This window comes from Balearica regulorum, chromosome 3, assembly GCF_011004875.1.
Source record: "Balearica regulorum gibbericeps isolate bBalReg1 chromosome 3, bBalReg1.pri, whole genome shotgun sequence".
NCBI classification, from domain to species: domain Eukaryota; kingdom Metazoa; phylum Chordata; class Aves; order Gruiformes; family Gruidae; genus Balearica; species Balearica regulorum.
The window spans coordinates 104,772,550-104,778,549 of NC_046186.1; the positions used below are offsets into that span (position 1 = coordinate 104,772,550).

The 6,000-nt window shown below is 40.6% G+C and overlaps 1 long non-coding RNA gene across 1 annotated transcript in view; it reads left to right on the plus strand.

Annotated features, from left to right (window-relative positions):
• Positions 1–5,720, plus strand: part of LOC142601111 (uncharacterized) — a 58,821-nt gene extending 53,101 nt beyond the window's left edge. Inside the window, exons 3-4 of the long non-coding RNA XR_012834715.1 lie at positions 4,308–4,404; positions 5,571–5,720. This is a non-coding gene — a long non-coding RNA (uncharacterized LOC142601111). The remainder of the gene's footprint in view (positions 1–4,307; positions 4,405–5,570) is intronic.
• The last annotated feature ends 280 nt before the right edge of the window (positions 5,721–6,000 follow it).

The window sequence follows — 6,000 nt, forward strand, 5'->3', positions numbered from 1 at the left end:
CATTAATGCACTGGCTTCCCAGGCCACCATCTTGGGAAAATTATATATATTAATATTACCCCAGCAAGGAAAAGGTAAATTTTCAGCCGGAAAAAGTCTTTAAAGTGCTTCATTAAGGAGTATCTTAATTGTTTTTGTCAACAGAGGGGTGGTGAAGGAGAGAAGGTGAGTAGTGCAGGGGGATTTTAGGGGTTTGGCCATGTATTTGGTAGCAAAGCTAACTTCAGGTGGCCAATGCATCCAGGGAAAGGTGGCCTCAGTGACACTTCACTTCTGAGTGTTTGCCATTAGATCGCACAGAGGTTTCCTGACTTTGTGCACTGGCTTTTGCAGAGCCTGTGCTTAGCTATCTTAAGGTCTATCTGCATGACTGAGTACAGACAACCATATGTTCACCTGGCCTGAGCTCCACATAAACTAGCTGCATCTTGGAAGCCACAGAGTCATTTAATGTGGTCTGAAGTCCAGAGTGACTGACCCTGCATCTCAAAAGGCTGGATTTGGTGGCAGAGAGGGTCTGTTTTCATTTGGCAATAAGCGATGAGGTGCTTGAAGAATGCAGTAGCTGGTTTAAAATATACCGGTGTTGCACAAACTTTCTTTCCCTTAGAGAAAATCTACCTCTCATTTACCATGACCACATAGCTAACACACAGGGGTTTGCACCCTCGTTTACCTTGTTGTAGGTTTCATGTGCATTCATATCCTGAGCCTCAGGGATGGAAATGTACCTACAACGCTTGTAATCCCTTCGCATCTTCCTCATAATGTCTTTGGTTGAAAGTTTCTTCAGTGCAGGAAGCCAGCGCAGGTCTACGCACAACTTAAATCCCACTTAAATTGCTATGGCTTAAAGTCCCACTAAAATAGCTCCTGGGCCTCACGCTGGCCTTCTATACAGGGATGAATTCCACTCTTATGGAATTCCTCAGCATTTCCTCCTTTTAATACTCTTTTTCTTGTTGGCAGGGTAAACTAGCCTCTTCTGAGCACAATAAGATGACATTTAGCCAGCACTGATACCCAAGCTTGTTTCACACTTTAACACTAAAAGCAATTATTATTAAAAATTGGCATGATTGAATGCAAACAACCTGCCATACTTTAGGGAGGATCAATGAAAATGTCATTATCAGCACTGTGATTCACTTCACTTACTGTAAGATGAATCACACATGACTATTGGAGAAGAACTTACTAGAAATGAAAGTAGAGGCTGTCACACTTTGGAAATAATCATTTGCAGAGATGATTTGAGCTTGACTGGACTCACTGGAGAGGCTAAAGCATATTATTGACAGAGTTCACCACATTTCAGTCTTGGCCCATCGCTACCCTTACACTGCATCATGTAGCGTATAGGAAAAATGTGTAACAAAAGCCTGAATGCACATGAATATTAGTGTGAATGAGGCAATTGAATGTCACTTACTCATTGTTTCTATGATATCCAGATGGTGAACGGTCATCTTCTGCTGTCCTTTCCTCATGAGATGATCTCTGCAATCAGTAGACCCATCAAACTAAAAAACAACAGTGAACAAATTGATTTTTCCCCCCCCCATGGTTAAATGATCCAGTACTGCATTCGTTAATTTTTAAGATTTGTGATTTCCTTTTTTTCTGTTTGCGTCGCAGTTCACAAAGGTAGTTTGGTTTTCTCATGTAGAGACACTCTTCTAAGTATCTGCATGCAGGTATTTTTATATACATTAGAACATTGATGTTAGAACCATCTACACAGATTTTTAGAAAATCCTCTTTTTTATAAAAGCTCAGTCATACACTGGTGCCACGAGACTAGGCTGACCAGTCTCAGTCTACAGTTAATGAAAGAAAAACAGTTGGAAAGTGTCACCTGAGCAGGTTCAGAAGTGTCAAACAAAACTGTGGAGATGGTGCCAGGGGGCTTTAGATGATACAGGAAACACGGGGTAGGAAAAGAAACTTCGGCATGGAGGGGAACGCATGAAAACCATTCAGCTTTGTTAGTCCTGTAAGTCCTGGCACTCCATCACTGGGAGCAACTGCAGTTCCAAAACACCGGTGAGCGCGGCACAAATGTGATAAAACAGAGGAATCCCAGCCCTCGCCGTGAAGTGATCACAGCACACCAGGCCTTTGACTCACTTGACCTTCCCCAGTGTTATTTTTAGTGCTTTTTTTTATTTTGCCTTTTTTTTTTTTTTTGGCCATTGAATATGTATTAACTGTTATACAACGCTTACCAAGTTTGTTATGTAAAATTCTAGAGATAAAACCTCAATCCAGGGCCCCCCTCTAAAGATTTTTGAACTTCCTGAGGTCTCTGGGAGCACATCCAAGGATTTTTATTGTTCCCAGAAGATATATGGAGATTATTTGTCATTTGGAGAATGTGTGTGCTAGAGTGTATTGGGGGACTTTGCTGAGCACACTATTGTGTTGCTTTCCTGGAGAGAAGGTGGGATTCAAAGGTGACCTAAACCAGATGTTGAAAAAGGAGGGAAAGAAGAAGGGAGGGGGGGGGGGGGGGAAGGACAAACCCCTTGAGATCTGCTAAAGATTACCAACTGCATTATGCATTTTATGAGGGTGCCTTCAATATTACTCATCCACAATAAGCTCCCATAGACCTTATAGGATTTCTTTTATTTTCATGTATTAACAAGACATCAGCGAGGAGCTGACACTTGTTTTCCATATCAAGCAAAGTTTTATAAGTAGTTTTTTTCTGGCTATCACCTCAGCTTACATTTTACATTGAACAGTAATTCATTTTTTATGGACACTGTCAAATGTTTTTTTTAAGGAGTTCCTCTTTTTCTAAAAAAAAAAAAAGTCTAATTTTTAAGGGGCTCTTAGTGACTGGTCTCATTTTGGATATTGAACCTATAGAGTTGCAGGTGCAGATAACTGCTGGAGCAATTAATTGCACTGAAGAGTCAAATCCTGGCCACGCTGAAATCAGTGGGAGTTTTGTTAGCGTGACCAGCATTTCACCCTATGCATTTCATATTTACCTCATCCTCAGCTGGACCCACAAATAGTCTGCGTTGACCCAAAAGGTCCACTGGCTTTCATAATCACCACTGTTTGATATGCCTAGAAGAGCTGGTAACTAAATAACGTTTTCCTTTCTGGTGATTCTGCCTTTTTTTCATCTGGCAAGCACTAAATTTATCTCATTGGTTGGCCTGGTTTGCAAGCAACTATGATCTGGATCCAAGGGGTATAAATCTGTAATATCAGCATATTATCACAACATCCCAGAGAACTCAGGCTTGCTAATTACCTCTTAGGGTAACGGAATGGCTATTTTGGGGACAGCACACTGAAATAATGCTGGAGTCAGTATAATAAAAGGCATTCCAAGGCTTTAATAACCACATTGGTGGCACAGTGGTAATTTGTGTTTGCTGTAATATATTTAGAATCTGGAAGAGTATTAAGAAATAGATTCCCATTTCAAGATTTTTGGACAGAGCAACCTGTTAACATCCTTTTAAATCTTAAGTGTACAGTGCCACTGTTTCCTGAACTTACTGTGATTTGTTGCTGCATTTTTAAACAAAAAGCATTCACTTTTACTGAAAGTGGAATCAGATCCTGGATGCTGGATGCTGGACCGAAGTCAGCCATCCCAGAGTGACTTTTGAGATGTTAGATAAGCAGATCTTTGGAAGGCAAACAGAAATGAGAAAATACCGGAGGTCAGAAAGCTATAAACAGTCATATGAGGATGTTTACATTAGCCATGTTCCATTTGTGTATCTGCAGGAGGGCTGCTGTGTCACATCAGGACGAACACGACAAAATCTCTATCAGTTCAGGTCATAGCCACATTTTGGGAGTTTGGATCTGTTCAAACTGAGGAATGGCCTGAACTCTTTAAAACTGGACACGTATGCAGTATTACTGCTCTCAGAACATGAATACATCCATAATTTCTGGTTCAAATTGTCTGTGGCCCACTCATTTGAGAAGTAGTGACCCTATTATCAAATGTAATGTGGGACTGCAGTGGGGGTCACTGCAGCACCCTTCCCTCCAAATTTTGAGTAAAGGAGATGGTCTGTACTACACTTACAGAAAACTCTTGTTCCAGAGACAGGATTTCAAGTTTTGATTTGCATTCTCAGAGCAGTAATAGTGTAACCTCACTCTTTAAAATGGCAAAAGGCAATCATGGCAATCATCTAAAGTTCAACCTTTGCCTCCTACCAACTTCTGATGCAGACAATGACAATTCTTTGCTTTTTACTTGAGAGATTTTGTTTTAGTTCACTAGCATATGATAACGTGTCCTTTCTTTTCTTGTACTGGAGGAACATTTCTCCAGTAGGAACCAGGAGCTCCTGTTGGAGATGCTATCAAATCAAAATGCTGGTTCCTGCTATGAAGACTCCACAGTGTATGTACCAGGTGAGACAATCAATAAGGTGTAGAAGGAAACAAGACAATACTAGCTGTTGTATTTAAAAACTATCTGTACAGGAGGTAACTAAGTGCAACATCATCAGAGATTTGAAAGAGGAATATAAGGAGGTTTGGGGAGGTTTCTCTAGAAAATTACTTTCATGTTGGAAACATGAAAGAGAGAATTAAGATGCTTGTTTGAATTATCAACAATTCTTTAACAAAGAATGGCACAGTGGTATGCCACAGGCAGCACATAATGTCTTTGAGAGTATCCAAAGAAACAAAAAACATTTGGGAAGAGGTGAGAAAAAAAAAAATAAACCTGAATTTTACATCCTGTCCAAGAAAGCCAGCAAAGCGATCCACAAAATTCACAAATACAATTTCTAACGGTAGCTTGACATAGTCAGGACCAGTATATCTAGCCTGCTTTCCTGATGCTGCATTGTAGCCAAATACCCCCACACCAAGTCTGCTGTCCCTTGCAGTAAGTGAAACTCTACAGATTAAACTAAACTAGTGTATGTTAGAAAGAACAGGAGATATCAGAATTCCACTTATGCCCAGGAATGCTATAGCTGTGGATGATCTGTTAGTGACCTCTGCACAAAAAGCAATCCACAGACCATGTGGCAGTGGAAGGTGAATACCAGCAAAGTCCCAGCTAATCTGAACTGAAAGAAGAGGTGTCCCTCAGCCCAAATCTGGCAGTTGAACCCATTTGCCCATTCCAGCACTAATCCTCTCCTTTTGTATTTTAAATATTTCCCATGTGACACTGTATGAAATGTTCCAGAGACTCCTACTAGAATATTCACTTTTCCTGTATTTAACAGCACGCTCTCATCAGAGAACTGTATTTTTATCTTTCTTCATTAGTTTTTTACCTATTACCCACTTTTGTCATCTCTTTGGTGCACAACTTTCTATTCTATTTATTTCCTTCAGTTGAAGTTACACATGCTATGATCCCATCACAAGGAAACTTTTTATGCAACATGCTGGGGTAGCAAAACCACTTGCTACTGGAGCTGATGTTTCACATGCCAGTTCTTGCAGTGCTCTGGGGAGGAGATTAGTCATCTCTCCTGATCCGAACACATTAAGCTTTTTGGGTTGTTTTTCCTCTACCTCAGCATGATTCTCTTCTATCCCCTTGTTTCTGTTAGCCATCTGGCAGTGCTCTACCCCACCTCCAGACCTCTTCTCTGCAAGTTTCCATTTCCTGAGGTCGCAAGCTCCAGAAATTTCTGAGTTGCAGTGTGCCGAGCCTCCTCCTCCATGCTGATATGTGGGAATTCTGAGGTTCAGTTGACTTCACACACTGGGTGAGTTAAGGTCCCGAAGCTCTTCTTTCTGAAATTAAGAAATCTTGGTTATGAGTTTGTTTCACTTTCCATGTAATTTAAACTGACACAACTTGTGATCAGTGTGATCCAGGGTTATTTTCTATGACCAGTGCTTTCATAATGTCCTCACTGCTTACAAAAACAAAGTAGCTTTTGTGACTCTATCTTTTGACTTAGTTGTATTTCCATTAATCCCCTTGGCTCAAGAATTAGGGATGAAAACTATGAGTCTGTCTTTTGCTGTGGTCCT